General features: G+C 53.4%; 1 protein-coding gene across 11 annotated transcripts in view; it reads right to left on the bottom strand.

The window, feature by feature from the left end:
* The window catches only part of HDAC4 (histone deacetylase 4), a 290984-nt gene that overhangs the window by 201558 nt on the left and 70661 nt on the right, over positions 1 to 18765 (bottom strand). Inside the window, exon 1 of one of the 11 annotated variants that reach the window (XM_036857356.1) lies at positions 7982 to 8062. The exons of the other annotated variants lie outside the window; for them this stretch is intronic. The gene's annotated coding sequence lies outside the window, so the exon portion shown is untranslated. Of the gene's footprint in view, positions 1 to 7981; positions 8063 to 18765 lie in introns of those variants that run through there. 11 annotated transcript variants of the gene reach the window in all.

Here is an 18765-nt window from a genome sequence, read left to right on the forward strand (position 1 = left end):
AGACCCTGGCCTGAGAAAGCCCATCTGGACACCTGTCGGCCTGCGTGTCCAGCATCCCACCCTGCTCGAGCCGCATGCTCCCGGCTGTAACCCGAGAGGGACGCACCGGCCAAGCCAGGCCAGTGACGGGACACAGCTGAGGACGGAGCAGATGGGAGGGGAGGGGACCAACCCAGGGGAGGGGACAGAAGAGTGGGTGATGCCGCCTCGGGGCTTCCGCAGTTGTGTCCTGTGAACTTCTCCCCAGTTCCACCAGCGACCCCCCCCCGGCTTCTGTTGCACCACTGAGGCCAGATGAACCCCCGCCCCAGAAGGGTGGGTGGCCCTCTTGGCAGCACAGGACTTCCACTGCCCCACCTTCCAAACAGCCTCGAGAAGGGGCCTAAACTCAGTGACCGCTGCCCAGGCTGCTCCTGTCAAAAGCGTCCCATTCCCACACAAGCACCCTCTTTTTTTATCCCCACCAGGAAATTGAAAAGGAGTAAGCCTTGTACCTTCAAATAGCTGAACAAAGCCCTCAGCCTGGACTGCCCCGGACTGCGGGAGCCACCCGCCACCTGGGGCGACTTACACGGAAATCAACTACAATGAAATAAGATGTAAGACTTGGCTCCTCGGTCGCACTGGCCACATTAGAGGTGCTTGACGGCCACACGTGGCTCGTGGCCTCCACTGCGGAGCTGAGGTCACCCCACCATGCGGATGTCCCTGATCAGAGGCCCGAGGAGGGCTCTTCTTTACAAAGCTGTCTTTGTACCAGTGTCTTTCCTCTTCCTCCAGGTGAGCACGAAAAAACCCTCCCAAGAGGACTCGACTCTGTTTCGGCAAATGTGGTTTAATCCGACTGAGTTTTCCTGCCAAATGGACGTGAAAACACAGAAGTGGGACCAGCACACCTTCGGCGCCCAGCAAAGCTCTGGGAGCTGCCACCACGCCCAACCCCTCTCCAGTCCTTACAGAGCTTTCCAGACGGCCCTTTCCCCCTCCTCCCTTTTCATGATTGCTCTCTGCTTGATGGTGGGAGAAACGAGGGACGGGAAAAGCACAAAGCCCACTTCCCTCATCCCGCCCATCTGCACCCGGGCTGTCCCGGGACTGCAGGGCCCAGTCTCCACAAGCAAGGGCCCTCACTCTGGGCGTCCCCCTGCCCTGGGAGCATCCCTCCAGGGCTGCTCCGGTCTCTTCCCAGCCCCAGGGCAGAACCAGCCCCTGCACCTGAGCCCCTCAGGCAGGCAGACACCCAGAGCCCTCGTGGGAGGCGACCTGTCTCCTACCACCACTACCTACCAGCCGAAGGCACCCTCTGGAGAAAGGAGCCCCCCTCTCCCCGTGCCCTCATTCTGAAAAGTCAGCCCCCCTTCCAGCCTCTATCAGAAACGGCCGTCAGCTCAGGGGTGTGCTCCTACGGTTTGTGAGTTTCTCACTCCTGCGGGATGTTCCTTCTGCCTGTTTGGCCCAAATGTGACCGTCCTCTAGCTGCTCTTAAAGTAGCCACGAGTCTCCAGGGCGACGCCACCCTGGGCCCTCCACACTGGCCGGCCCGCGCGTCTGAATCCTTCTGACGCTTCATCCGTTTGTTTCCTCGTGAAAAACGCTGAGAGGAAGACGGAGTCATCGCCACTGTGCGAGTGCAGGTGAGGCTGCTGGACGAAGCATGTGACCGGGGCTTGTCCCTCCGGCAGAGGATGGGGTGGTCCCAGTGTCCGTGGTCATGCCCACCGGTGCTTCCCCAGAGCGTCCCGCTGCGTGTTTAGGACAAGAAGGCTGGTACCCCGAGCGGGGAGAGAGAAGGAGCCCGAGTCATGGCCACGGAGACAGAGGGGTCCTGATGGGGCACCTGGAGGCCAAGGCAGCTGGGGAGGGAGGGACCCTCCTCGGTGTGCAGGACGCCGGCCAGGCTTGTCCCCCAGTGTGAGGCCCAGCCCTGGGGACAGGAGCGAGGACAGACACGAGGTGGTCTGAGGACTGGGCTCCCAGGAAGCCACCAGGGCTTGACGACTGGGAAGAACTGTTTCTTTCTTTTTATCTGTTCTAATGTATTTATTTTTGTCTTTCTGCAGTGCCTGTTAACGATTCACTTCCTCTCATCGAGACCCGGACTCCACTGGAAAGGGGAATAGTTCCCATCCTATTGCAATCAATGCCAAGCAACTCTGGCAGGGCCCGTGGGGTGCGGGGCCCGAGGGGTGCGGGGCCCTGGGCTGAGGGGTGAGGGGTCCTGGGCTGTGGTGCCCTGGGGTGCGGGACCCTGGGCTGAGGGGCCAGCCTATCCTAAGCACACCGTGAACTGGACAAGCATCAGTGAACCCGGGTTTGCAATTCTGTTTATTTTCTCACTCCAGCTGTTTTGCTTTGTTCGCCTCTTGAAATCGCTTGTCATCATAATGTTTTCAGCTTTTTTAACTCACAGTTGAGAAAACCAACCCGTTGCGTCAATGCCTCCACGATCTTCTCATCAAGTGAAAGCTTCCAGTCGGCCGCGAACACCATCCGAGTTACTGGTGCAAATGGCTCATGTGTAAACTGCATACCGGAGCCCCCAGAGGCCTCATTCCTCATTCTTAAAAAGAAGCTTCAGCAGCTGCGTGTCCGTCACAGAAGCGGGACCTGCGCTCACCCAGCCTCCGGGGCAGGCCCGGGCCCCCGTGTTTCTGCCGGGAACTCTGGGAGCCCCCCCAGCGCCCCGATACCCAAGGCCCCCTTCCCCTGGTGTCACCATCAAAGTCCAGCATCAAGCCTCCATCGCGCACCCACTAAGGACGTGTGCGCCCCTGAGTCCGAGGCCTTGCAGGCCCTCCCCACCCGCTCCCACCTCGGCCCCTCCCTCACTGAAGCACCCAAGGCGGGCACAGCCCGCCACTGCGACCAGATGGCCTGCACCCCAGCCCGGCCGCCCCATCGGGGACAGCTGGCCTCAGCCAAGTCTTCTACCTGAGCTTGCCTCACACGTGAATGGGATCAGGGCGGGAAAGGCACACGGTGGAGCCGGAGGCCTCAATCCCCGCGGCCCGGCAGGAGCCCGCCTGCCCAGCACCTGGCCCAGGAATTTCAGTACCTGCTGTGAGGATCACACAAGCTAAGCCATGTAAACGGGCCGTGAGCATGAAGTGATACTAGGTGGTGGCCTGGTGTCACTTTCATTATTAATAATTTGAAAAAGCAGATTAGTGCACCAGGGCCGGCTTAACTCCCAGGGCCGCCATGAAGCGCAGATGGAATAACGTGACGGACGTACAGGAAAACATCACAAAAACTCAGGATGAATTAACTGTTCAAGTCCTTTAAACTTCCCGCTCCTTCTAAAGGCTGTTGTAAAAGGGGAGCTGGGCCAGAGGCAGAGTTTTGCACAGAGGACGATGTCCCCCTTTGCCAGGCCCCGTAAACACCACTGGGTCCCGTCAGGAGGCCCCAGGAGTCAGGAGCCCACTGGGCTGCTCCCCGGGCCTGCCGACACAGGGGATAACTGTTTCCTAAACCACCATTTAATAGGGATTAGGAAGGACAGTGAGAGCTTCTACCCTCAAGTGGGAACAGGATTCCAAGTGTGATCTTCTAAATTAGCAAAAAAAACCCAAACCCTATAAAAACGCAGATGACTTGGAGGCAAGGTCTTCAGGGTGAGCCGCCCCAGCCCAGCAAAGGGCATTCGGGGTGGTCGGCCGGGGCATGTCGGGGCCTGGCCTGCAGCCCCTCTTCTTAGCAAGACCTTCGCGTGGGGCAGCACACGCTGAAGGCAGTAAGGGGTCCTTCGATCCACGGCCGACGATAAATCAATCTGGTGGCGCGGATACCGCCACGTTCATCTGACTGTTAGTTTGCTATGTTTTCTAACTGCAATGACAACAACCGAGTAGTTGGTTCTCCCGCGTGCTGCAGTCTGTCGGTTTCTCAACGCGGGGGCAGACACACGGCACACGGGCAGGCGACACAGTATGTGGCAAACCTTCGTCCTCATTACGTTTTCGGGGTGATGGCGGGAACATTCCTCACTCCTTCCGCCCAACAGCTGTGCTGCGCCTGCCTCGGTGGCGCGCCGTGGGTCTATGTCCGCTTTCCTGGGGAGTCCGAGTGCCCCCCAAAGGCCATACCGTGGGAGCATCCCCCACCCCCGCACTGGAGCCGGTGGCAGGGCGACCCTGCTTCTGCCCCTTTCTCTGGAGAAGCCGCTCTGCCAGAGCCTGGAAAGGGGCAAGGAGCTTTCTCACTTTTATTTTTGTTTCTTTTGTATTTTTTATATATAACACTATTTCTGCATGATCTATTTTCAAATGAGAATTCCAAAATAACTTCTGGAAGTTCCCAGATTGGTAGGCAGAATAAATAAAAACTTCGTTTGGTTTTCAATCATGTTCAAATTATTTGCATATGTGCAGCTTAGTTTCATTTAGTTACTAAATTCTAGCCATCCCTAGACAAAAATGGACCAATGAAACCTTTATCCCCAAATTTAACTATATTTATAGACACACACACACTTGAATTTGTACAGATGAATCTTCAGCAAACACTTATCTGACGCCCTTTTATCTAAACACATTTGGGGACACAGCTGTCACTGCCCTCAGAGGCCATGAAGCTAAGCAACCTTCAGGCTGACCCTGCAGGCAGCAACTATACAGAAATATGCAGATGAATGAACAACTGTGGATAAACTCGACGGGACAGTAATTCCCCACAGAGGAAATCATCCGTAGTGTTCTGGACTGCCCGGCTTACTGCGTAAGGATTTAAGTAATTATTGGGGGATTCAAGATCTCAGAATGCTGCCGACTGCAGTCAGTCCTGCTTCTAGGAATTGACAATGGGTCTGGGGTCACATGGACCCCGGTTCTTCCCCGGGAACTCACTTTTCTGAATAACCCCCTGATTTCCACTTGTTTTCCTCGTCTCCCATCTCTTCACGCATGAGAAGGCAGGAAAAGCTCAGCACTCGGGGCGACTCCCAGGGCCCATCGGTCGGATGTGAGCCGCTGACCCGGGTCCCGAGGTCAGTGGCTGCAGCTGCGGAGCCGACTTCCCGATGGGCGCGAGGACCTCAGAGGCCACCCTGGCCAGGCTGCTCACTGAGTGTCGCCGCCGAGGCGCCGAGCGCTCGACTAACACCTGCTGGAAGGCCACGTGCTCCTGTGGAACACGCGTCTGGGCCCCGCGCTCGGCCTGTCTTACAGCCACTGAGGCTGCTCTGACCACACTCCAGCGTCGCAGCCTTCACGATTCCACGCACAACGTATGCTGGAAAGCATGCTCTTCACTTAAAACAAGCCATAGGACACCTGCTCAACATCACGGCAGCGTCCCGGCCCCCAGGAGTCCCCATGGGCCTGGCTGACAGCGGGACAGCAGGAGCGAGGCCCTCGGGCACAGCAGAGCCTGGCCCCAGTGCCCGCCTAGTTTTAAATGGTGACCGGGGGGTGGGTGTGGGCAGTGAGAGCCAAGGCAGGGCCCCCATCCCCCAGACGACAACTGGGGACGCAGCCTTGCTTCCCACAGAGCCCCGCGCTGGGCCGGGACTGTTCAGTGAGAGAACCTTCTGGAAAGGGCTCCTGAGAAGCACGGGATGTCACGAGCCCGGCGTGATGGGGGCAGCCGGGGCCACGGGGGCTGCAGGACCGGGGGTGGGCCTGTCCGTGTCCTCAAGTCCATGCTCCGGCCATCGACACCCCAGAGAACACTCCAAGGGCCGAGCTGTCAGGGTGCCCCTTTTCAGGCCAGGCCCCGGCACAATCTGCTTTCTTTTGGCCTCAGGTGCTCAGAAGGGTCTGGAACCCTGACACGAAGGAGGAGAAGGGCCCTGGGCACAGCCCGGGTCCCGGAATGGGCTCAATGCCCTCGGCGTGGGGGCTTTGCCCAGAACCCTCCGGGGAACAGGGCTATTTTTAGAAGTATGAAGAAGGGGTCGCATTTAGAAAAAAAGCCCCACAGAGCCCGAGGCCAAGATGACAGTGGCCTCCCAGTGATGCCCAGGGCCACTGCTAGGACCCGGGGTGAGGGGCCTGGGAGGGCAGAGGGCTGGACAGCCAGGTACCGGGACCCAGGGTCAGAAGGACACGTCCTCCGCATCGCTTGGGCCGTCCCCGCTCGCATCTACGAAACGCACACCGCTGCTCCGTAGCCCCGTCACCACCCGTGACGCTAAACATGCTTTTCTAGATGGTCAAAGGGCAACTCCTGCTCGAGAGAATGATTTTAGGAGAAGTTCTACTTACTCAGATAATTTTCTGACAACCACATCTGGCCGGCCAAACGCGGTCGGTGGATTTTTTTTCAAGTTCTCTTTTAGAACAAGCAAAATGGAATAAGGATGTTCGAGTGTTTTACACTTTCTTCCCAGGACCCAGATTTAGGAATTGCTGCCCACTCTTCTACAGCATCCCACTTCGTCAACATCAGGATTCCTGCCCTCATTTCCGATGTTCACACGCTGACAGCATGGAAGGCTCAGCAGCAGGCGGCCCAGTGAGGCCCCTCAGCCACCTGGATGCAAGTGGCCACACAATGTCCAGGCCCTGCCTGGGCAGGACCCCGCTGTGAGACGGCCTGGGGGCAAGTCATTCACCCTCTCTGAGCCTCAGTTTCCTCATCTGTGAGATGGGGGTCATAAAAGCACAGATCTCCCTCGACTTTCAATGGGGTTACGTCCTGATAAACCCATCCTACGTTGAAAATATCGTCAGTTGAAAATGCACTTAATACCCCTGACCTACTGACCATCCCAGCTTAGCCTCATACCTTAAAGGTGCTCGGAACACCTACGTCAGCCTACAATCGGGCAAAGCCATTGAACACCAAGCCTATTTCACAGTAAAGTGCTGACTGTCTCATGTGATTTATTGAACACTGTCCTGAGAGTGAAAAACAGAACGGCTGTCAGTGTATCGGTTGTTCACCTGGTGATCACGGACGGGGCCGACAGGGAGATGCACTGCCCCGGCATCATGAGAAGGAATCGGACCACATACCACTGCCCAGGAGAGGCACAAAACCCAAAATTCAAAGTACGGTTTCTACTGAACCCGAATCACTTTCACACCATCGTAAAGTCGAAAAATCTTAAGTCGAGCCATCTTAAGTCGGGGACCATCTGTACCTAATTTTACAGGTGTTTTGAGGACTATGTAAGCAATTTCAACACACTTAGCACAACCCAGCACCCAGAAAGCACTCCAAACACTAGCTGTCATTTTATAGACATGAAAGTGAGGACCCAGAGGGGGGTCCGTACTCAGGACTGGAGCAGCCAAAACCCCTCTGCGCCTCAGGGGGACGGTTCCCTGGACACAGTGCAACGCTGTAACCTGAGTGCCACTCGGCACGGATTTTCCTAATAAGAGTGTAACACTTCCATGAGGCTTTAAAGCAACCCAGGAGGGAAGCTCAGAGCCAAGAACCCCAGGCTTCTTTCCAGAGGGTCTTCATAGAGAATTTTCAAATCCGCAGATCTCTCTGGAAGATGAACTTTCAGAAAATACCAATAACAGAGATATTTTTGGTTGTTAGGCAAGGGTAAAAAACCACCATCCACGGCCAGCCATCACTTCCAGCGGGGGAGGCTCTACACTTCTGATCCAGGTGAGTTTGCTTTTCATATTTCACAGGGCAAAGGTCCGTGTCCACGGTGCGGGCCAGGTGGAGGTGGTCAGCAAAGCCTCTGGGTGTCCGGGAGGGACCAGGCCGGGCAGGGGCTGCCACCAAGACACCCAGAGTTGGCCCCCTGAGCCCCCAGCTGCCAGAGCACCCCCCAGCCTGCGCCCCACCAGGCTCTCTAGCCCCTTCCCAGCCAGGGGCGGACGTCCTCCACTCTCAAACCCAAGCGGAGCCAGCGCACGTGGAGGCCGCTCACCCCTGGTGGGTCTCGTCACTCCAGGTGGATCCCGGGGAGCGAGTCGCCGGGTCTCCCAGAACAGCTGTCACAGAATTGCGCGTGGGAAGCCCTTCACGAGCGTCTCAAGAAAGAGTTAACCACACGGCGTCTGTACGGTACCTGCCGCCAGGGCCTTTGTTTAGAGCCCAGGAGCCCCTCCAGAGCCGGTCCTCCCAGGGCACCGGGCCTGGGTCGGAGGAGAGAACGCGAGCGGTGCCGCCGCGCTCCCCGGCGAGGAATTCACGGCTCTGCCCGACATCTGGTTTCTATTTCATACCCGTGCTGTCACATTACATAACAAGCAGATGATATGCGGGGTCACTGCGGACTCGGCCGGGACGCCATTTACATGCGGCCCGCAGCCACCAGACCATGGCTGGCACTGAGGCCGCACATCCCAGCTGAACCCCGCGCGTCCCAGCTGAACCCCGCGCATCCCAGCTGAACCCCGCGCGTCCCAGCTGAACCCCGCGCGTCCCAGCTGAACCCCGCACACCCTGCTGAAAACCACACCGCCTGGCCAGCGCTGGGGCTGCAGGGATTTCAGATCTCACTCTCCTCGCTGCGGCAGGGACCTCGGACGTAACTGGGGAAGAGCTACTTCAGGGGCAACATCCCACAGGCCACGGGCACGGTTTAGCTGTCAGATAGGCACTGCCCCGGGGAGCCTGGGGCTGGCTGAGGAAAGGCCTTGAGCCCCAAGGTCACAGCGGGCTGAACTCCACCGGCAGGGCTGGCCCTCTGCCCCCACCTGCCCCCACCTGCCCCCTGCTCCTGCGTAGCCTCGCCTGAGAGCGCTGGCCTGAGCCGGTGGGCAGGTCCCCGGGGAGCGGTGCCCACTGCCACTACTGGTGTCTGACCTCCGGCTTCATCCCCGCAGACCGCTCTCTCCAGGAGGCTGAGCCTGGGCAGGGCCACCAGGCAGACCTCAGGGCAAAGGCGACAGTCACCGGTATCCGCCACCACGCACTACGCAAACAGCCACCAAGAGAGAAGGAATCCCCGCCCGGTCACACTGCGAACCCATCCCACGATCGTCTCTGCAAGAGACGTCAATGGTGTTTACCTACGTTTAAAAAAAAAACCACACAGGCACGGGATGAACTGTCTGCCTCCTAATATTTCTTCCAGTTCAAGAAGAGTAAATTCTATTTTACAAAGAAAAAAACAGAATCTCCCAGAGTGGGACGGGTGCTGGGCAGCCAGAGGCCAGAGCTAGGTGGCCTCCCCCAGGGCGCTCTGCACACCTGGGCGCCAGGACGCCCGTGCTGGCACTCAGCAGCCTCCGCGGCATGTGAGTAAGGATGACTGCAGCCATCAGCACACTGGCTGTGCCCTGTGTTGCAACGCTTGGCACCGGCGCACCGGGCAGCATGTGTCACGGGTCACGCAGAGAGCAGCGTGAAGCATCCTCACGGGCGTCAGCTGTCTCTGTCCACAGACATCTAACACCCAGGGCTGCTTGGGAACATCCGGGAAATGGACAAGCCTGAGTGTTACCAGCAGGCTGAAAATGACAGCCTCTCGAAATGGAAGACGCTGAGGACCGAGGGCCTGGGCAGAGCGGAGCGTGCGTCCAGGGCTGGGCTCCGTGCTACTGCACAGTAAGGGACAGAGGGGCGCCCGACGGGAGAGGACAGCCCAGGCCCTCCAGGTCACCCGCGAGACTCAGCTTTTACAGAACTTCATGCTTTTATTTTAAAGGAACATTAAAAAGCGTATTTTAAACTGCATTTTCATGCAGAAGCCCCCTGCTGAGACTCTGTAACACAGCACAGATGAGGAAGCAGCAGCTTCCCCCGGGGTGATGTGCTGGGGGAGCTCTGGGCCAGGGCCAGCCGGGTCCCACAGGTGCTCTGGGCCTCCCTGCAGGACCCAGAGCTCAGAGAGGAGCGAAGATGCCGAGGTTCCCGCAAGCGCTAAACTAACGTGGCGGGGAGACAGATGGAGAAGACTGACTCCCGAGAAAAGTCTCAACGAAAAATCCAAAGTCACGAAAATCAAAACCAGATATTCTCAGCCGACATTGGAGGGAGCTCAGCAATAAGGTAAAATCATCACCATCAAAGGCACCACGATGCCAGTGCCCACTGCTGGCCTGACGCTCGGCCACTGCAAAGGAGGCCACGCAGGGCGCCAGGTGGACAAGGGCTGGACACCAGACCTGGCAGGCGAGCCCGCGACGCAGAGGGGCCGGGGGCTGGGGGCCGCTCCGCAGGGCCTCAGCCGTCGCCGCGTCCTAAGCGACCTCAGGGCCAGGGTCGCGACCCCTGCCCTGGTCTCCAGTCCGCGAGGGGCCAACAAGGAGGACGCTGTCACCACAGCTAAGAGACACCACCATCCCTCCCGCAAACAGCCCTGAGGGACCTGCAGGCCCATCTCCTCAGACTGTGCACGCCCTGCGTGGAACGCAGCCACTGAGGGGTCAAGCCCACGCTTCACATTTTGCCCTTTCTTCCTCAATTATCTGAAGGAAGGCCAAAGCCAGATGGTAGAATCCTGGAGTAAAAATGTCCCCTACTGTCCTCACGCTACAGCAAACACTAGACTGTTACTTATTTTGTTAAGAAAAATGAACCACTCTACTGCCACACGGGAAAGCCAAATTCATTCTTTTCTTTGTGTGTCCAACTAAATTAAAGCCTTCATGTTCACCTTCCATAAAAAAAGGAAAACAGCCCCTAAACAAGGACCATGGCACTTCACCAACACGGCCCAAGGACGTGCAGCTGATTTCCTGTGACCGCTCCGGGCAGCCTCACCGCGGCAGCAGACAACAGGGATCGGTGCTGGTCCATCACTCTGTCCCCCAGCACGTGGCCTGGCCACATGGAAAGAGGGCTTCAGTGGAGGGCACGCCCTTGGTGCCGGGCCCAGGCTGACACGAGCAGTGACCTTGGGCAAACCGATTCCTTCTGGGCTCCATCTGCAGAATGAAGCTTTACGGTCCCTCCTGGTTCTGCACTTTGAGGAGGGGTGATCTGATGGTCCCCTGTGCTCCTCTCTCTGGCCCACACGTTCTCCCCTCCAATCGGCGTGGGGGGCAAGGAGCCAAGGAGGAAATCTCCTGGGAAGATGGGGGTGGGTGGCCCAGCGCAGGGGGTGCCCAAGGCCTGGGACTAAAAAAGAAGCTGATGGGAAGAAGTTCCCTTGCTCAGGCTTGACCTCTGTACGTGGGGATGTGGAGAGGTCGCAGGTCAGAAGCTCTGCCCCATCATCCAGGCCCAACCTCTCCCTCTGACCAGCAGACACATGTGCTGAGCACCGGAGTCTGGCTTCTGCCCGAATTCATTTCGTATTTTTAACTATACTCTGAATGGAAAGCAATAAAAGTACTTGACAAAACCGCCGATGTCAATGCCCCTGCATCAGCCAGTGACTAATTTTAGCAGCGGAAAAGCGAGGGGCTTAGAACCCAAGCGATGATCACCCCTGGGAACGTCCTCCTCGCTGAGAATGTAAATAAAGATCAGGACTAAAGCAACGGGTGGCACGGCCCACCCCGGGCCCATTCTCCACGTCACAGTGTGACATTAAACAGCACCTTGACAGAGCAGCTTGGACTCTTCCTAAACTATCAGGAGGCCGACGACAGCAGTTATTGGCAGTTCTCCATGTCACGTAACAGCATCCCGCACCCCAGATCTTCCAGGCTCTCCACCTGAAATCACGTACGAAGTGTGTTTCTTGTGAAAATAAGTGCCCTCGAAAGAAAGCCAGCTGAGGGCACTGGTGACAGAGTGGGGAGTGAGAGAAGCCTCTGTGTCTGGCCAGGTGGCAGATGACTTTCTAAAATCTGCATCCAGCTGAGTTGGCAGGAGAGCAAGGAAGGCCCTCTGAGGGCAGGAACTCACGGGAGGGTGAACGGAGAGGGAGGGAAGGGTGTGGAGCCGAGGGCATGTCCTGAAGCTGCCCTAAGGCCACCTGCCTCGGCTGCAGCTCGCTGGGTCACTGCTTAAGGTCCCCAGGGCCAGGAGAACAAGCTGGGGGTCCGAGCAGTAGGGGGTGAGGCTGAAGCTCCCCTTCAGGGATGTGTCCACGCCTGGGCCTGATGCTGGCTGGGAGGGGGCAGATCTAGAAAGAAGACTCCCTGGGAATCCATAATCACAGACCACCTCATGAGGGGCTGGGGGGATCCAGACAACCCCGAGACCTGACAAACACCATGGCAACGGCATCCCGAAGTGCCCCCCAGGTGGGGCCACCGAGGCTGCTACTAACCCCGGCACCAGACACACGTCCTCCCTGGCTAGGCACGCTATCTATCAACCCCGAAAGAACATCCGTAAAAAGTTATATGGGCGTAAAGTCACAATCGAAAATCACAATGCAGGGAAAAAACCCAGGCAGTGGGAGTGAGGCCAGGACAAACTGCAATTACAGGAAAATCTAACATGGCCACGATGTCATCTCAACAGCAGGCCTGAGGAAACAAACAGGGTCATCCAAGGATCACAGTGGAGAAAGTCACCCTCCAGGACCATCACTCGGTAGCTGCACGACCCTGGGTCCCATAACCTCTCTGTGCCTCTGTTTCTCATCTGCCAAAGAGCAATGGTAACAGCTGAAGCTCCCCCCGGAGAGACGTGTAAGGGGTAAATGAGATCATCACTGATATTCTCTATTTATCATTAACTATTATTACTAATACAAAACATGGCCAGGCACATTTGAAAACAATCTAAAGAGAACTTGTAGAAATAAAAACTGTGATAATTAAAACGAAATGAATGAGTTAAATCATCAATTAGATAGAGCTGAAGAGAGAATTGGAGAATAGTAAACCAGCACTGAGAAAATAAATGGGAAGGCAGCACAGAGAGACAAGGAGACGAAAGGTGTGAGAGGCTGGGGGCCGAAGGGCAGGGGGAGGCGAGCTATCACGCTTCTGATCCAGGAGGAAGGAGAGGACACGCAGGCCAAATGCACGAGGACTGCGAGAGCGTCCTGGGAAGCCCCTGCGCTCAAGACAGCATCGGGCTGGCACACCCGGCAGACAGAGAGCAGGATGTCCAGAAACGGGCCCAGGGCTCATGGAGCTCCAGTGCAGGACAAGCTGGCATCTCAGCCACTGCACAAAGAGGGGCTGTTTGTCAACGGTGGCCACCCGGAAAAGATAAAATTAGATCCGAACGAAGCACACACAAGAGCAAGCGCCACGCGGACCAGGGACCTACCTGCCGAGGATGGAACAGACAAGCCCCAGAAGAAGACGTGGCCTGGGAACAGAGGAAGGCCTTCTGATTGCAACTCAAAATCCAGATGCAGTTGAAAAAAATAAAAAAAGAACTTGATAAGTTTGAACCACTGCGGGGGGAAGGGGGTGGAGGAGGTTTACAGGGCAAAAGCACAGAGAATAGGAAGAATTCACCCAAAAAATAACTGCCAAACTGAGAGAAATTATTCGCAGTCTCTCTCCCAGATAAAAGCTAATACCCCTTCCGTATAAAGAACTCGTAAGAATTGTGGGAACAAAGGCCAAAATCCTGACAGAAAACCAGGCCGAAGGCGTAAAGACAGAGAAAAGGCCTCTCACTGAGCTCCCCTTCCTATCCATCAGCTTGCCAGAAAGTAAGATCCCCTGCCCTCCGCTGTGGGGGGTCGGGCAGCTGGCACCGCAGCTCCTGGGGACGCACGTTCCCGCGCCCGCTTCACCCCGGCAGGCACGGCAAGTTCTATTAAAACTGCGCACCTGCTCAGCTTTTGACAGCAATCACTTCCGTACACGAAGTGGACGACCGGGCAGTGCAGGCGCACCAGGTCCCCCGGGGCGACGCTGGTCCCCACCTTGGCGCCTGACGCAGGCGGGAGGCCCCGGAAGCCAGGGGCACACACGCACGCACGGGGCCCGGAACGGGGGGAGCTCCGTGGAGGGAGGGGGTTGGTTCCAGGACACGCTCTGCGGTGGAAAAGCCAAGCGCCAGACAGCTACCCGTAGGACGTCCGCTTTGTGTAAGGAGGAAGGCAAAATAAAGTCCATTCATTTGCTCGTTTGTCCAGGAGGGCAAGGGGTGGCGGTGGGGCGCTGGGGCGCTGGGGCGGTGGACCCGGGGTGGGGCCGGGGGCGGGGGACGCAGGCACCGCGCGGGCGGGAGCCGGGGCACCGCCCCTGAGGCTGATCCCCGTACAGCAGTGGCCGGAGGAACCACGTTCATGTTTTACGTACGCAGAAGTAAAAATAAAACCAAAAAAATCTCTAACATGAAATACGGGCAGAAACACGTGAACCAAACCACATTGCAAATGAACAATATAACCACCCTGGGCCCGGGGAGGGGCGGTAAGAACCATGCCACGTGGCCGCGGGATGCGGTATCTGGACAGTGCTCGGACGCTACACCCTAAACAAGTACTGGACTCTAGGTAGTGGGTGTCCTTCTCACAAAGGCACAGATGAGCAGTTTCTTCCTGAGCATTTCGGGACTGAATAACTAAGTAAATCTACCGTGCGGACTGGGAGCTACACGTCCCAGTGTCGGAGGGGGAGGGAGCGACGGATACGGCGAAGGGTAGCTGAGGGGCCTCGCGAGGCTGGAGTGGAAGCAGGGCTGGGGGCTCCTGGAGCTCCAGGTGGTGTGTGGCGTGCGTGTGCGCGTGTGCGTGCGCGTGCCCGTGCGTGCACAGACATCCATGTCCCAGCTCTGTCCGCTGGGCGGCCGAGGACCAGAGAGCACATCCAGCACGCAGAGCTTGCTTCCTAAATAGCAGCCCCTGAAAACAGACACCAGGCCTCCTTGGAGAATCAGCTGACTCCTGGGCAGGGGCAGGGAAGGCTCAGGGAGAGATGAGAACATCTTACTGTATCACAGACAGTAAGAGGGGCTCAAAAGTGCTGGGGGTCTGACAGGGGAGCCAGCACGCGAGGCTCCCATCAGCCAAACCAGGACAATCTGGGCACCAAAAGAGATAATGGTAACAAAGGATAACAATGAGAACAAACGCAGTTAATAAAACAGTCCATTAGTCCAAACTAATGTAAATAAATAAATAAACAAATAAGAAAGGAAAGTTCTTTTTTACAGGAAAAAAGCCAACTACTGAATTAACAAGAATGACAGGACTAGAAAATCACCAAGACTACCATCATCACAATAACAGCTTCAGGCAAGAATCCTCACTGGATACTGAAACCTGGGGTCACTGAATGCCATGTAGGACCCTCTTGAGATCTAGGACATTGTTAGGACAACTGGCAAAATATGAATCAGGCCTCTCACTGTTGTATGGTTGGTAGTTTTCCGAGGTTGACTGCTGTGCTGAGCAGCTGATGACAGGCTGCCCTTGTTTCTGGGCGATGGATTAGTTGGGGGTTGGGGGGAAGGGTGTCATCTCAACCACTACCTTTCAAATGATTCTGAAAAAAAATTATTTTAAAAAATATAAACGTATACAGTAATTCTCTGTACTATTCTTGCAGCTTTTCTTTAAGTCTGAAATTACAGCAAAATTAAAAGTTTAAAAGGACCAACAGGAAAAGTTAAGGGCTAAAATGTCCCCAGAATTTTTCAAAGACACTCATCTCCACATTCAGCAAGTCAAAAAATATCAAGACGGATAAATGAAAACGCTTAGTGAAAATGCAGAACATGCTTAGAAGACTACGATCATAAAAGCACCGAGAGAAGTAGCAGATTCCTACAAAGAAGACACGAATGTAGGCAGGGAACTTTAAACAGTGACAGTGGAATTTAGTGGGCCGACAATATTTTCAAAGTGCTGGGAAAAACAACTGTCCACTCGGAAGTGTCCACCTGCCATAGCAGACCACAGTGCTGGGGAAAGAATGCCATTTCAGACAGACAGAAAATGACAGAATTTACTACTGCAGGAACTTCTAAAGAAACTTCTAAAGGATATTACTTTCAGCAGAGTAAGATCAAAAAGGAAGAAATGGTATGCAAATAAAATAAATATAAGATTAAAATTAAGAAGCTGTATTCATCAAGAAAGACCACAGAGTAAAAGGACAAGACACATCTGCAAAAAGCAACATACACATGTAACCATGTCTTTGTCATAATACACACGCACACACAGACACACAGAACAGACACACACAGAAAGATCAGTTCTACAGATGAATAAGAAAAGAGAACAAACAACTGAACAGAAAAATGGGGACTTCAGATCAGAAGCTACAAATGCCCAAAACAAGATGCTCAAGTTCGCTGGCAATCTAGGGCAAGCACGGTGAGATCCGGTTTCATGAGCCGTCTGGCAGGAGGCCACGGTGGGGGTCAGGGAAAGAGGACGCTGTGCAGCCACGCTGGGGGACAGACCGGCATCGTGACCCAGCATCCCATTCCCAGGGAGGGACCCGCAAAAGACCCTGCAGGTGTGTGCCAGAAAACACTCAGGAGGATGTTACCATGCCATGACTGAAGGTAGCAACACCCCAAGGCCAGCTGCAGGGCCATCCTTGGGAAAATGAGTAAGTGGTGAAAACTCAGAAAATGGATTGCTCAGCACCAGTGAAAATTACTCAGTTACAGCTACATGCACAAACATGAATCAGTCTCCAAAATAGTTTTGTTTAAAAAAATCATAAAGCATACCGTATGATTCCATTTACATCAAGTTCAAAAACATGTAATAAAACTAAAGTCATATTGTTGAGGCACACGTACATATACATTTTTTTTAAAGCCAAGGAATGATAAGCAAACATGTAAAAGCCCTGATAATGACCTCTACCTTGCAGAGGGGAGTCAGCCCACTGGTCTTGGCTCTATTTTCTCCTTTAAATGATGCTTATTACATTCTTTAGTAGGTAAAATGTTTCATAATTAAAATTTAAAATAAATATGTGTGGAAAAAATGTTAAAGGTACAACTGAAGTGGGCTAGAAAGTGATAAATCAATACAAAAAATAAATTTGGAGGGAATTACAGAGAATGGAATGCTGAACCCCACCAGCCCCTGACAGACGATATGGGTAGGCCCAAATGGACTAAATATGGAAATAAGGAAATGTAATTTTTGAGACCCTTTTGCTATGCAGAAATCTGGAATTTTATGTAATCAAAACTATCCACTTTGTTATCGAACTTTTAATTACTGGCAAATAAAAAATAGACTGATTATAGTGGGTTTCTTATAATCCATGAATGCACTGAGTCTTTGGAGGTTTTCTGTTCATCTGTTTTGGTTTTCACATCTTACTGAAATTGTCGACATCTCTACTGTATTGAATAGATGGCTGAGTAACCGGCTCTTGTTAGGACAAGGTCCTCTAGAGTTTCCCACCATGAAAAAGGCTTGCTTCTGCTTTCAAATAATCCTTAACTATTTATACAAACTGCTTATTTCCTCCCAATTTGGGGATTTATTTTTGTATTCACTATGAAAACTGGAGTACTTATTTATCTCATCTTTTTTATTTTTTAAAAAACATTTTCCCATATTTCCATGAATTCTATACTTTCCCTGTGTAACAAAGCTCTTGCAACAGAACCCTTGCTAAGGAATAACTATAGAATGCGCTCTCATATTCTTTTCCCCAATATTCTGTGTAGGGTTTTACATCTCTGTTCATAAGTACAATTTGCATATAATTTTTGTTTCATTGTTGTCTCCAGCAGGTTCTAGAATTTAAGGCACGTTCAGTTTCACAAAATTTGATAACATTTTTCTAGGTTTAGAGGCAATCTTAAAGAGGGTTGACATCGCATAAACTTTGGGAAAATATTGAGTAATATCCTAAGTAGTAGGTGCTTTTAAGAAACATTCAGGCAAACTAATATATATAAGGTGGATAAACAAGGTCCTACCGTATAGCACACGGAACTATATTCAATATCCTGTGACACACCATAATGGAAAAGAATGTAAAAAAGAATATATATATGTATAACTGAAGTCACTTTGCTGCACAGAAGAAATTAACACAACACTGTAAATCAACTAGACTTCAATAACATTAAAAGAAAAGAAAAGAAACATTCAGTCGGGTCCTTTACCAACAAACCACCAGCCCCCAGCACACTGTCATGGGCCCATGAAGTCAGGGAGGCTGTGCTTAAAGTTTCTAGGAGCACTGCAAATTCTCACTTTTACAAAAGGGAGAAAATGTTCATTTACTGAGAGTGTTTCTATCTAAACTTCTTGTTGGATGGATTTTCTTCTGTGCTCTCAGATTTCTCCCTGCTCTTCCTGTTTGTTTTCTTTATTGCTTGGCACTTTGAACGTTGTTATTTATCTTCAATGTGACTATATTCATTCTGACAGCTTGGGTTCAGAAGCAGCTTTCTAAAGATCCACATGGGTCCACTGTCTTCCCTGAAGTTTTGCCTTTTTGCAAAGTGACAAAATGTTAAATGAGAACAAAAAATCTAGCAAATTCATTCTTCATCAACTAGTATTTATTTATGGAATAAGCCATAATAATCTATAATTCAATGTAACGTAAATATAATGCATGCATAGATAATCGATCACTTTAAATAGCTACAACTCCTGTTTAGCAGCGCCTGTGGGCCCCCCGCGGGGCTCCTGTCACCCTTGAGACCGCCTGCCCACCCAGGCGGGCCCCAGAGAAACCCTGACCTGCCAGGTCTGTATACCACCCCCCATCCCCACACAGGCGCACACGCACCCGCTAAGGTCAACACTTCCCCTTGACAGCCCAGCACACCTCCTCGGCCTCCACAGGGCCTTAGGATCAGAACACCAAGGAGAAAGTCTTTTTAAGTGCCTTAAAAAAATATATGATTGTCCACACCAGATGGCCTATCACAGCAGTTCCCACAATTTCTAGTCTCAGGGCCCCTCCACCCTCTTAAAAATTATTCAGGACCCCAAAGAGCTTTCGTTATGTGGTTGTACCTATCAATATTTACCATATTAGAAGTTAAAACTGAGAGTTTTAAAAAATATTTACCTAATTGATTTAAAAATAATGATGA

This window comes from Balaenoptera musculus, chromosome 7 (genome assembly GCF_009873245.2).
Source record: "Balaenoptera musculus isolate JJ_BM4_2016_0621 chromosome 7, mBalMus1.pri.v3, whole genome shotgun sequence".
NCBI lineage: Eukaryota > Metazoa > Chordata > Mammalia > Artiodactyla > Balaenopteridae > Balaenoptera > Balaenoptera musculus.